Source organism: Puma concolor, chromosome D1 (genome assembly GCF_028749965.1).
Source record: "Puma concolor isolate L17-30 chromosome D1, mPumCon1.1.hap2, whole genome shotgun sequence".
Lineage (NCBI taxonomy): Eukaryota > Metazoa > Chordata > Mammalia > Carnivora > Felidae > Puma > Puma concolor.
This window is the reverse complement of record NC_141676.1, coordinates 60,204,285-60,217,068: the sequence shown is the minus strand read 5'-3', so window position 1 is coordinate 60,217,068 and position 12,784 is coordinate 60,204,285. Positions and strand designations below refer to the sequence as shown.

General features: G+C 51.8%; 1 long non-coding RNA gene across 1 annotated transcript in view; it reads left to right on the top strand.

Moving 5' to 3' along the window:
• LOC147576762 (uncharacterized) overlaps nucleotides 1–2,918 on the top strand; it is a 4,157-nt gene extending 1,239 nt beyond the window's left edge. Inside the window, exon 2 of the long non-coding RNA XR_015241097.1 lies at nucleotides 2,687–2,918. This is a non-coding gene — a long non-coding RNA (uncharacterized LOC147576762). The remainder of the gene's footprint in view (nucleotides 1–2,686) is intronic.
• The last annotated feature ends 9,866 nt before the right edge of the window (nucleotides 2,919–12,784 follow it).

The following is a 12,784-nucleotide window of genomic DNA, read 5'->3' as shown; positions in this document are numbered from 1 at the left end:
GCTGTGGGCTGGTCCGGAGGACCTCAGGCTGGGCCCTGGCTCGCTGTGGTTGCTGTTAAATGAGGCTGTGGCCTGGACACACACACAGGACCTCACCTCCTCGGCCCAGGCCTTCCCTGCTCCCAGAAAGGCCTTCTTCATGGACAGCCATACTGCCCTCAGCCCGTGCAGGATCTCTCCATGGCCTTGGGAATAATGGCAGTGTTCTTTGCCTGCCAGTCTCACCCCTCTGAGGCCCACTCACCTCTCCACAGGCCCTCCTCACTTCTCTCACTTCCCAGGCCGTGGCTGCATTTAAAGCTGCCCGTGCGATCAAGGATGCCCCCAGCTTCCTATAAATTCCAAGTCTTTTGCCCTTTCTGTTCCAGCACCACCCCATCAAGGCAGACCAGAGCTGGGTCAGGGCCTCCTTCAGTGCCACCAGCTTCCGTGCTCCCTGTTCATCGTGGTTGCCTGCCCCTTGCGCACGTGTTTGTCTCCACCGGTGGGGATGGAGAGGGGCTCCTGGGGAAGGGCAGTGGCCATGTCAGCCCAGGGCCCGGCACAGATGACCTGGGGAGAAGTGTTTGTTGAAGGAATGTTGTTTTGTCTCTTTCTCTAAAAGCTGAAACCAAAGAAAAATGCCACAACAGCTAAAAGCCTTCTGTGTGTCAGAGGTTCGAGGCTTGTTTGCCTTCTCAGTTGGTACAAAATGCGCATCAACCACAACGCTTCTGAGGGGATTCTCTGGTCCCTCTGCCAGAGCAGGGGGCCTTGGAGGTGACCGCACCAAACAGGGAGTCTTGGAGACGTTAAGCAGTAGGAGCAGAGGGGAAGGGGCAGCCTCCTTCACATACACCCTCATTGATCCTGTCCCTCCAGTGGGGACCTGGGGGAGGCACTCAGAGCAGTAGGCTGATCGCTAAGGTGCTCTGTCCAGCTAGGGTGCTGGTGCTCCAGAGTAGGGAGCAAAAGAGAAGAGGGGAGGTGAGTAGGGAGTGGAGGTGAGAGGGCCAGGGAGAATGAAAACCCAGCCTGTTGGTGGTTTCTTCTTTTTTTAAGAGCCACAAGCTGAGATCAAAGGTGATATTTTTACAACAACTGAAATAGAAAACCACTGGGTGCACAGTGGGAGGTGAGCGGCCGGAACACAGGCCCCTTTATGCAGCCTGCGGCCACAGCAAGCACGCTACCCTCTGCAGAGTGCCATGGGGCGTGGGGGACAGTGTGGCCTCCGTCTTCCCGACTCAGCTCCCAGAAAGATGTAAGGGGGATGAGCCACAGCCCTCGGCGTCAGGAGAGGAAACGGTGGGCAGTGAAGGATGGTAATGAGTGAGCACCCGGGGCCCGACCACCCTCATCATTCCTGCTGCGGGGGTCAGAGTTACAGCTGGCCCCGTTCCATCCTCTCAGAGCCCTGTAAGCGAGGCTTACCGTTCCCCCCTGGGCTCCGGAGGAGAAAACCAAGGCTGCAGCGGGGGGGAAATGACTCGGTCAAGTCCCAAGGGAGTTGGGAGTACATTCAGGACTAGAACCCCCGGGGCTCCCGGTCCAACACCCTTTCTGTTCTCTGAAATCACTCCCACACTGACACGCCACGTCATTTATGGAACTGCCTCTATTACTGGCCCGAGCTGGCCCTGGCAGAACTGGAGCCATACTCCGCTGTACTACAGGCCTTCACAGTGCCATCACTGGACCGGCAGCAAGAAATGCACATTCTCAGGCCCAACCCAGACTTACTGAACCAGAAATTCCGGCAGGATTTCCCAGTGCTTAGTATTTTTTTTTTTTTAATGTTTATTTTTGAGAAAGAGAGAGAGAGAGAGAGAGCACAAGTGGGGGAGGAGGAGACACAGAAGTCAAAGCAGGCTCCAGGCTCTGGGCTGGCAGCACAAAACTCCATGCGGGGTTTGAACTCACGAACTGAGAGATCATGGCCTGAGCAGAAGGCTGATGCTTAAGGGACTGAGCCACCCAGGCACCCCCCACCCTTCACCCCAGAGTTTAATATTTTAATGAGCTCTCTGGGTGATTCTGGTGCAAGCTAAGTTTGAGAATCTCTGTACTGCATCACCTCAGGTTCCACATCTGCAGTTCAGGGAAAATTACAATGCCCATCTCATAAGACTGAGCCCATTATCTGCTAACACATATGCTTGGTGTGTACCCTGTGCCAGCCATCCTTCTAAGCCCTTTAAAAATAATAACTGATTTATGGGGCGCCTGGGTGGCTCAGTCGGTTAAGCATCCGACTTCGGCTCATGTCACGATCTCGCGGTCCGTGAGTTCGAGCCCCGCGTCGGGCTCTAGGCTGATGGCTCAGAGCCTGGAGCTTGCTTCTGATTCTGTGTCTCCCTCTCTCTCTGCCCCTCCCCTGTTCATGCTCTGTCTCTCTCTGTCTCAAAAATAAATAAAATGTGGGGCGCCTGGGTGGCGCAGTCGGTTAAGCATCCGACTTCAGCCAGGTCACGATCTCGCGGTCCATGAGTTTGAGCCCCGCGTCGGGCTCTGGGCTGATGGCTCAGAGCCTGGAGCCTGTTTCCAATTCTGTGTCTCCCTCTCTCTCTGCCCCTCCCCCGTTCATGCTCTGTCTCTCTCTGTCCCAAAAATAAATAAATGTTAAAATAAATAAATAAATAAATAAATAAATAAAATGTTAAAAAAATTAAAAAATAAATAAAAATAATAACTGATTTAATTGCAGGACCCTCTGAAATAGGAACGAATAGCATCCTCATCACACCGAGGAGGAAATGGAGGCACAGAGAGGTAAAGTTACTTGGCTAGGGTCCCCAGCTAGTAAGTGGCAGAGCTCTGGAATCTAAGCTCCTCACAGGTAACCAACAGGAAGTCTCCAGCAGAGGGTCTGGCTCCCAGAATGTGTTCCAGGCACGGCTGAGGATATGATGATGGCAGTTGCTATTACCTCACCTGAAGCTGAGATGATGAAACGCATTTTGGAAACGTACAATCTGCTCTCTTGTCAAGAGGGAAAAATGAGTTAGCCGCAAAGGCAGCCTCAGTGTCTAAGACCCAAGGGCGGCCCACGGGCCCTCACCATTCACGCAGTTTTCAAACCACAATATACTATCTTGGTCTTCTGGAAACGTCCCAGTTTGCTGCAGGGAAGAGCGTGGGCTAGAACCTTAGTTTGGCCACTCAGGGGCTGTGTGACCTTGTACCGGTCACCTCACCTGTCTGCACCTGCTTTTCTTCATCTGTGAAGTAGATGGTGACAGTTTTAGCCTTGCAGGGTTCCTGTGAGGGTTGTGCCCTGCCCAGAGCATGCACGGAGCTGGCCATCAAAACGAGGCTTGCCCGCTCTCTTTCCCCCTCCCTGGGGCTACCTCCGTGGAAAGACCGGTTCTGGACCCAGAAAAAACTTGAAAGAAGAAATAACTTCCCAAGTGCTCAAAATGCATTTATCCTCCAGCCTCCCTGCCCCTTTCCAGATCTTGAAATAGCCACCCCAGCCAGGGGTTCTGGGGAGAAACACTGGCACCTGCTGCATCCAGGCAGGGAGTTAAGTAACCTGTAAAGGGAAGAGTGTCCCCTGCGTGCCACCGCCATTGGTCAGGCCTCCGCAATCAGCGCGAGCATCTGAGCGTCCGCCTGCGGTGACGCATTTTGGCCCAGACATCTGAAGCTCGTTAGCTGCCTGCCCCCCAGGGGACTGACCCTGCTTGGTGAGAATTATCCCAGAGCCACAGAGGATGGAGCAAACGAAGACCAGGTGAGGTGTGGCTACAAAACGGGGGAGCATAGTCTCCTAAGCGGCCTCTGGGGACCCCTGAAGAGTGGAGGAGACCGGGAGAAAGCCCCGGGGCTGGGCCCAGCTCCAGCCCAGCCACCAGCTCCCTGGCTGCGTAAACCAGAGACATGGGGTGGCAGGGGGGTCCCTCTCCCTCTTGGGGCCTCAGTTTCCCCATGTGTACTTTAGAGGAGGGGTGATCAAGGCACACACCGAGGGCCTTCCAGGCTGACACTGTGGGGTCCCAGCCTGACTTAGAATTCCTGGCCTCTGAGGTTTAGCCCAGTGCTGACAGGAGGTGAGTGATGGGTGGTGGGCGGGAAGATAACTCAGGAATGGAGAACCAGTGATTCCTCCCTTGGCCCCAGACAGCAGAGGGGAGTTGGCAGGGAAAAACCAGAAAGTGATGCTGCATTTTAGAACAGTCAGCTGGGTGCCCTCTCGGTGCCCATGGGTGGCAGAGATGGTGTGAGTCTCCAACTGGGCAGATGGCGGGGGTCAAGGCGGGGGAGTCCACCCTGCCATCAAGATAGGCCACAGTTAACTTTCACCTAGCAGTTTTGATTGGCTCCTTATTTTATGCCAAGCACTATTGTAAAAACACTGTGCACATATTAAAATCATTTGACCCTTTCACTGGTGGCAGGTCCTGGGTGATTGACCAGCCTAGAGTCTGACCCTCACCTGGCCAGTCCTGACATTGGCCTTTTTCAAGGCACCCAGAGAGGTCAAACAGACTGGCCCTCACCACGTCGCTCAAGATCAATACCTCCTCCCCTCGCTGTTAAAACTGACACGGGAGAGTCTCCTTTGCCGCTGACAGGAGTGCTCTTGTCCCTCCCCAGTCTCCTTCCCTCCTGGCAGCCGAGCCTCTGGGAAACTGTTGCCTGCTGGGCCCGGAATATGACCAAAGGGGCGAGGAGGACTAGTACAGAGGGTGGTTCACACGGGTTTGGTGAAGCCTGATGAACCGTTTTCACTCTGACCGGAGAGGCCCTCTGTGGGGACCTGGACGGGCATGTCCCTCAGACAGCGACTCTGACTTACTGGACAGCATGGCCAAAGTGGGCTTCTCTGAACTTTGACTTTTCTCTGGACACCTCATACCTGGGTGGCTGTGTTCTTTCTTTGGGTGGCTCAGTATCGCTGATGACCAGGCTAGACAGCTGTGTCCTGAGTCAGGGAGACTTTTTGATTCATTTACCTCTCATGGGGCAACCTTATTACTGGCATTTCTAAGAAAAGCCTTAGAGAGAGGCAGGCACCCACCCAAGTTCACACAACCAGTCAGGACTGGGGCAACCCTGGATTCCCAGACCATTTTCTTTAAATAAATTTTTTTTAATGTTTTTTATTTATTTTTGAGACAGGGAGAGACAGAGCATGAACAGGGGAGGGTCAGAGAGAGGGAGACACAGAATCTGAAACAGGCTCCAGGCTCTGAGCTGTCAGCACAGAGCCCGACGCGGGGCTCGAATTCACAGACCTCGAGATCATGACCTGAACCGAAGTCGGCCGCTCAACCGACTGAGCCACCCAGGCGCCCCTCCCAGACCACTTTCAATTAAATAGTTTATCACTTTCAAATATGAAAAAATGAATTCTCTCAGTGCAAAAAAAAAAATTAGAAAATACCGTAAGCAAAAGCAAAATACCTTTAGTTTGTTTCTCTGAGAAACTTCCATTACCCATTCCCATCCCTTCTCTCTCCCTGGGGGCTCAGCCACACTCCCCCAGCCCCAGCCATAATCAATACCTCATCTCCTTTTGCCAACAGCTGTTCCCTGAGGAATAAGCCTTGACAGCAGATCCTGGAAGACAGCCTCAGACCGGAGGCTGGGAAGGCCTGGCGTCTCTTCTGGAACAGCACAGCTTCCGCCCAAGTGGAACTGTTTAAATGCAGGATATAGCGGGGAATACTCCCGGCTAGAAGCCCAGAGCCTGCAACCAGCCCTGCCCGGTCTGTGGATCAACTGAGCGACCTTGGGCCGGTCCCTGCCCTCTCAGTTTCTCCCACTGTAAAATGAAGACTTGAACTTGACCGAGTGTTTCCCCCACGGCCTTTATCAGTCGGTCAGCTTGTTGTGGGCAAAGACCGTGCCCTCTTCTTATAAGTGGACCATAGAATTTAGAGTCAGAGGACAGGGCTCCAGCTCCCCGTCACTCCCTAGCTGTGTGACCGTGCATGGGGCACCACACCACTCTGTGCTCTGCTCCCCCATTGAAAAACACAGGTCAGAGCGCTTGTCCTCTGTGTGTCCCACGGCTGTCATAGATCCCGCGAGAGGTGGACCTTACAGACCTGTGAGCAACACAGGGCGAGATGCTCTGCTGGGGTGTTACTCCAGGGTACCCCCTGCTTGCCCAGTGCCTGGCTCCATCCTGGCTCAGGGGGTCTGGCCCAGGCTTGTAGATGGAGTCTGTGCCTGCCCGCGGGCACACGGAGCTCTGGCAAGAGGAGTGTGTGGACCCTGGGCCCGGCCCACCGTATGAAGTGTCAGTAACGTTGCCCAGAGGGCCTCGGGGCCCATGACATCATGGACAGCAGTTTCCATGTTGGAGCTCACAGAGCTAAGGCCATTTTAAAAAAATAGCACTGCCTTTTTTCCTTTCTTTCTTTTTCCACTTTGGCTATGACATGGAATGTGAGAGCAGCTAAACTATTGCGGGAAGAAGAGGCTGGGTTCATAGACTGACTCTGCTTTCTGGGGTCCTAAAAACAATGCCAAACCTGGGAGGTCCGGCCCCTGCTTCCTCATGCCCGCCTTGACCCCACTCCAGGCTGCCCTGACGGGACCAGGGGGGTGGACAGTCATGGTCTGCCTCTGGTTCCCAGGTAACCTTTCTGGACCTCAGCTTGCCATTTGTTATGGACTGGATGTTCATGCTCACACCTGCCGCCCCAGATTCCGATGTTGGGTTCCTATTCCCCAGTGCCGCCCCCTACAGTTTGATGGTATTTGAGGTAGGGCCTTTGGTAGATAATTAGATGAGGGCATGAAGGTGGGGTTCCCATGACGAGATTAGCGTCTTTATAAGAGGCAGAGACATCAGAGCTCACTTTCTCTGTCTCTCTCCCTGCGTGTGCACCGATAGGTTGTGTGAGGACACAGTGAGATGGTGGCCATCTGCAAGCTGGGAGGTGAGCCCTCAGCAAGAACCAATCTGTCAGCACCTTGATCTGGGACTTCCCAGCATCCAGAACTGTGAGGCGTAGATGTCTGCTGTTTAGGCCATCCAGTCTACGGTATTTTGTTCCAGCAGCCTGAGTGGACTGAGGCGCATCTATGAAACAAGGAAAATAATCCCTCCCCTAACTATCGCTGATGAGAATAATGCAATAATAGCTAACCGTTTATTTTGTCACGCGTTCATTCGGTCACTATTTCCGAAACACCTATGAAACGGGCACCGTTGAGAAGCTGGGGTGCAGCAGCGAGCAAAGCAGACAGAAACCCCTGCTCTCATGGAGCTGAATTCCAGTCTGCGAAGACAGACAGTAACCAGAGAAAGAAGTGGGGGATACAGTATGGCCGATGGATGGCGGTGAGCGCTGAGGAGGAAAAGCCGGCCTGGAGGGAGGATCAGAGTGCCAGGAGGGAGGGGCAGGGTGCACTCTGATATAGGGTGGTCTGGACAGGTGGCCCTGAGAAGGGGATGGGAGGAGGAGAAGGAGATGGGCCGTGTGCTCACTTCCCCGGCTATGGAAAGACACCGACTCTTGTGGGAAGCAGCGTACAAGTGTGAAATGATCTCTAGGTATGTCTCCTGTGCCCCCAGAGCCCTCAGCTCCATTCTGGGCGCAGGCAGGGCTCTGAAGCGTTAAAGGCATAGCTATCGATGGTACAGTCTCATTCTCCCTGTTAGATGCAATGTAATAGGCCTTTGCTAAACAGCTCTTCTGTGTCAGACACCGGAGGATGGGGGTGCCAGAGAGAACCCAGACATGCTGCCTAACGAAGCAGACTGAGTGTCAGGAGGCTTGGGCTCCAGGCCTGGCCCTGCTGCTGGCTGACGATAGGACCTTAGATAGGGGACCACCCTCTCTGGGCCTCAGATGGGGATGGCGGTTTCTTTTTGGGGTGATGAAAATGTTCTAAAATTAGATAGTGGTCCCGGTTGCACAACTTTGTGAGCATACTATAATCCACTGAATTGCACATTTAAATTTTTATTTATTTAGTTAGTTAGTGAGTTAGTTTTGAGCATGAGCGGGGGGAGGGGCAGAAAGAGAGGCAGACAGAGGATCCGGAGCAGGCTCTGCGCTGACAGCAGAGCCCGATGTGGAGCTCAAACCCACGAACCATGAGATCATGACCTGAGCCAAAGTCAGCCACGTAAACAACCGAGCCACCCAGGCGCCCCCAATCCACTGAACTGCACATTTAAAAAAACAACAGCAAAGGTGGGGTGCCTGGGTGGCTTAGTCCGTTGAGCATCCAACGCTTGCTTTTGGCCCAGGCCATGATCCCAAAGTTGTGGGATTGAGCCCCGCATCGAGCCCTGTGTCAGGCTCCACACTGAGCACGGAGGCTGCTTAAGATTCTCTCTCCCCCTCTGCCACCATCCCCTGCCTCTATAAATAAATAAATAAATAAATAAATAAAAATACTTAAGAATAAATTAAAAAGAAAACAAAAAACAACAAAAGAAAGATGGTTGGTTGGACAAGATGATTTCTAAAAGAAGGAACGCCAGTATTTTTGGGGCCTACAATACCCCAGGGCCAGGACTCAGCCCGTTATCTCACAGTATCTAGAGTTCCCTCTGGTTCCGACTTCTCATGATCCATCACGATGGTATTCACACTGCGATCGCTCATCAGTAAGTCCAACTTGGGCCCCTCCTTCGGGCCTAAAGCTAGTCTAGAGTCCGGGGAAGGGGAGGGCCGGGGGTGCTGTCTCTTCCCCACAGAGCTCAGAGCCTGTGGAAGAAATCAGAAGTGCACCTTGTACCCAAGAGGTTGTTTTTTTTTTAGGACTAGCTCCTTCCTTTCCCTTCCATGTATAGGGAAGAACCCCAAATTACACGATGGCACACAACCAGGTGGCCGTACTGGGGGCCCTGGGAGTTGATTTATTCACCGTTACACTGGGGCCTTTGGCTAGAGCGTCCAGGATACAACAGTGGGTGAGTCAGACCCAGCCCTGCCCTTAGGAAGGGAGACAGACTTTTAAGCAACCAAATACATAATTAAGAATTTCTTTCATGCCTGTGATTGTCATCGGTGCTGTGGAGGAAAATACACAATATATTGAAGGCACCGGTGTGGCTTGAGCTGAGTTCTGAAGGCGAGTAGAAACAATGAAGGGGTGTGGAGAGGTGGTGATGGCATAGGGCGGGCTGTTCCAGGCAATGCCAAGGCCCTACGTGTCTGCAGAGGAAGGCCAGTGTGCACGAAGAGGGTGGGGGGCAGGGGGGCCGGCCACAGGCACAGGCCAGGCCCAGCCACACAGGACCCTCGAGGCTGGGTACCCTATATACCTGTGTCTGTATGCTTGTTGTCCCTACTCACTCCCAGCTGTCCCGGTCCAGAGAATAAACTACAGCCACCCTACTTATGGGCCCCATTCAGGCGTTTGTGCAAAGAACAACCAGTGTTCCAGGAAGGCCCGGTCATTGCTTCCTCCCTCGCGGCCTCCAAGCCTGCGGCTCTGCACGTCCGGGAGCAAGGGCCTGCCAGCCTGAGCAGCCGCGGTGGTTATTTGAGCTGGATGATGTGTGAAGAACCCTGCTTGGCAGCCCCCTGGCCATCCGGCCACGCTGCCCTCCTCCTGGGCGGACCCTGCACCCCCACCTCCCCCCACGCCGGCCCGCCAGTTTCCCCCACTTCACTATCTTGAGGTGAGAGCTTTTCCACCAGGTCTCAGGCCAAGCATGGTTCTTGGCTCCAGGTTCGGTGAGCCGGTTTCCGGCCATCCCCGCCCTCTGCTGCTCCCCGAGGACCCGCTCCAGGCCTCGGCTGCGGCCTCGTGCTCTTTCCACTCTCGTTTTTTCTTTTTCTCTCTGTGTGACTTTCCCCGAGCCGGGCCTCTTTCTATCTTGCCTTCTTTCTTTTTTTCTCCCTTTTCTCTAGGGTAGCGAGGGCATTAAGGGAAAAGCATGAGCTTTAGGAGAGATGGAACAGGGTTCAAATCCTAGCTCTGTCACCTGCTGGCTGTGTGATCTTGGGCAGATGTATCCTTCTCTCTGAGTCAGCTGCGGGTTCTATGAATGGGGACGATCCTCCTGTTTCTCTGGGTGGTTGTGAGCGGAGAGGAAGTTCACAGAATGCCTCCGGGGGAATAGGAGGTAGTTGACAAATGGTAGTTTCCTTTTCCCTTCCTTTTGCACATTCTTCTCCCTGAGCTTCTGCGGGTTTTGCTCACTTAAGCACAAAGTAAGAAACAAAGCCTCACCCCCCCAAACCAACGCCAGACCCCAACCACCTTGCTCTCTCTCGCACAGCCCCACCACACCCAGACTGAGTGCAGCCAACAGCGTCAGGACACGTGTGGCCTGCTCGCTGCTAGCCCCGTGGCCGAGAGACCTTGCTGGATGTCCTGGCTGGGACTCTCTGCCATGGGATTCCCGACGGGGACATGGGAGGTGTCTTCTGAGCTATGCTATGACGCAGGCACCAGAGTCTTTTGGTTTTTCACCAACCTAAGGACAAGAGAGGCAGCCTTTCAACATCCCCTCACTCCTTGCACACTTCTCACTGCTCCCCCTCCCCATCACACCTTGCACTTTCTAGCTTCCAAACCATTGCTTGTGTCCCCAACCCCGCCTGGAACCCCCTTCTGCTTCCTCCCTCTCATTTTGAGCCTTATACTAGCTCTGGGACTTAGATGTGACAGAAGAGGAAACGGAGGCTCAGGGGTACCTAGATGTTGGTATTTTTTTTTTTTTAAATTTTTTTTTCAACGTTTATTTATTTTTGGGACAGAGAGAGACAGAGCATGAACGGGGGAGGGGCAGAGAAAGAGGAAGACACAGAATCGGAAACAGGCTCCAGGCTCTGAGCCATCAGCCCAGAGCCTGACGCGGGGCTCGAACTCACGGACCGCGAGATCGTGACCTGGCTGAAGTCGGACGCTTAACCGACTGCGCCACCCAGGCGCCCCTAGATGTTGGTATTTTTTACAGTGAGAATGTGTTCAGGGGTGCCTGGCTGGATCAGAGTTCAAGCCCCATATCGGGCATGCAGCCTACCTAAAAAATATATAAAAACTGAAAAGAGAGAATGTGTTCGGGACAACATATTGTGCTATTTCTTTTTTTTTTTTAAATTTTTTTTCAACATTTATTTATTTTTGGGACACAGAGAGACAGAGCATGAATGGGGGAGGGGCAGAGAGAGAGGGAGACACAGAATCAGAAACAGGCTCCAGGCTCTGAGCCATCAGCCCAGAGCCTGACGCGGGGCTTGAACTCACGGACCGCGAGATCATGACCTGGCTGAAGTCGGACGCTTAACCGACTGTGCCACCCAGGCGCCCTGTTGTGCTATTTCTTAAAAGACAAAGTGAAGTAGTTTGCCTGGGGTTATACTGGATCTGGTCCATGGGATTTCACAGTTTTCATTTGTTCTCCCCCCTCTGCCACACTCTCTGTCACACAGTTGTGACTATAAGGACCTTACTGTAACTTACTGCTTGGATGTCATTTAAAAAAAGGTAATTATGCAAATAAACCCATAGATTTATGGTCAATTAATTTATTATTTTTTTAATTATATAGAGAGAGCATGAGTTGGGGAGAGGGGCATAGGGAGAGAGAGAGAGAGAGAAAGAGAGAGAATTGGAAGAAAGCTCCACTCTCAGCATGGAGCCTGATGCAGGGCTCGATCCCACGACCCTGGGATCGTGATCCCAGCTGAAATCAAGAGTTGGGTGTTCAACCAACTGAGCCACCCAGGCGCCCCCTATGGTTAATTTTTGACAGGAGAGCCAAGACAATTCAATGGGGAAAGAATAACCTTTTTAATAAATGGTGCTGAGACAACTGGATACCCACACACAAAATCCCCTACCTCACACCATATACAAAGACTAACTCAAAATGGATCACGGATCTAAATAAGAGCTAAAGCTAGAAAGCTCTTAGAAAAACACGTTGGTGTGCGTCTTTGTGGCCTTGGATAAGACAATAATTTCTTAGTTATGACACAAAAAACATGAGCAACCAAAGGAAAAAATAGAAACTGGACTTCATAATACTTAAAAAATTTTGCACTTCAAAGGACACTATCAAGAAAGTGGAAAGACAACCTAAATAATGGGAGAGAATACTTGCAAAAGAGTATGTGGTAAAGATAGAACATCCTAGTATCCTGTATACATTAAAGAACTCCTATAACTCAACAATAATTTTTTTAAAAAGATAATCCGATTTTTTTGATGAGCAAAAGATTTGGATAAACATTTCTCCAAAGGGGATATACAAATAGCCAGCGAGTACAGGAAAAGATGCTCAACACCATCAGCCACTGAGGAAACGCACATCACAACCACAATGAAATACCACTTCACATCCACTAGGATGTCCAAAATACAAAAGACAGAAAATAATAAGTGCTGGGGAGGATGTAGAGAAATTAGAACCTTCATACACTGCTGGAAGAAATGTAAAATGGTGCAGCCACTGTGGGAAGCAATTTGGCAATGCACCAAAAGTCATATAGAGTTACCATATAATCCAGCAATTCTACTCCTCTGTATATATGCAAGAGACTTGAAAGCATATATTTCATACAAAGCTTGTACATGACCATTCAGAGCAGCGTTATTTATAATAGCCAAAAAGTGGAAGCAACCCAAGTGTCCACCAACTGACGAATGGACAAACAAAATAGGGTATTCCATGCAGTGAACTATTATCCAGTTATAAGAAGAAATGAAGAAGTACTGATATAGGCTAAAACATGGATGAACTTGAAAATGAACTTGAGATGTCTAGAACAGGAAAATCTATAGCAACAAAAAGGAAATTAGCAGTTGCTATGGGCTGAGGCATTGAGTGGAATGGGGAGTGATAGGTGTGGGGTTTCTTCGTGGGCTGATGGAAATG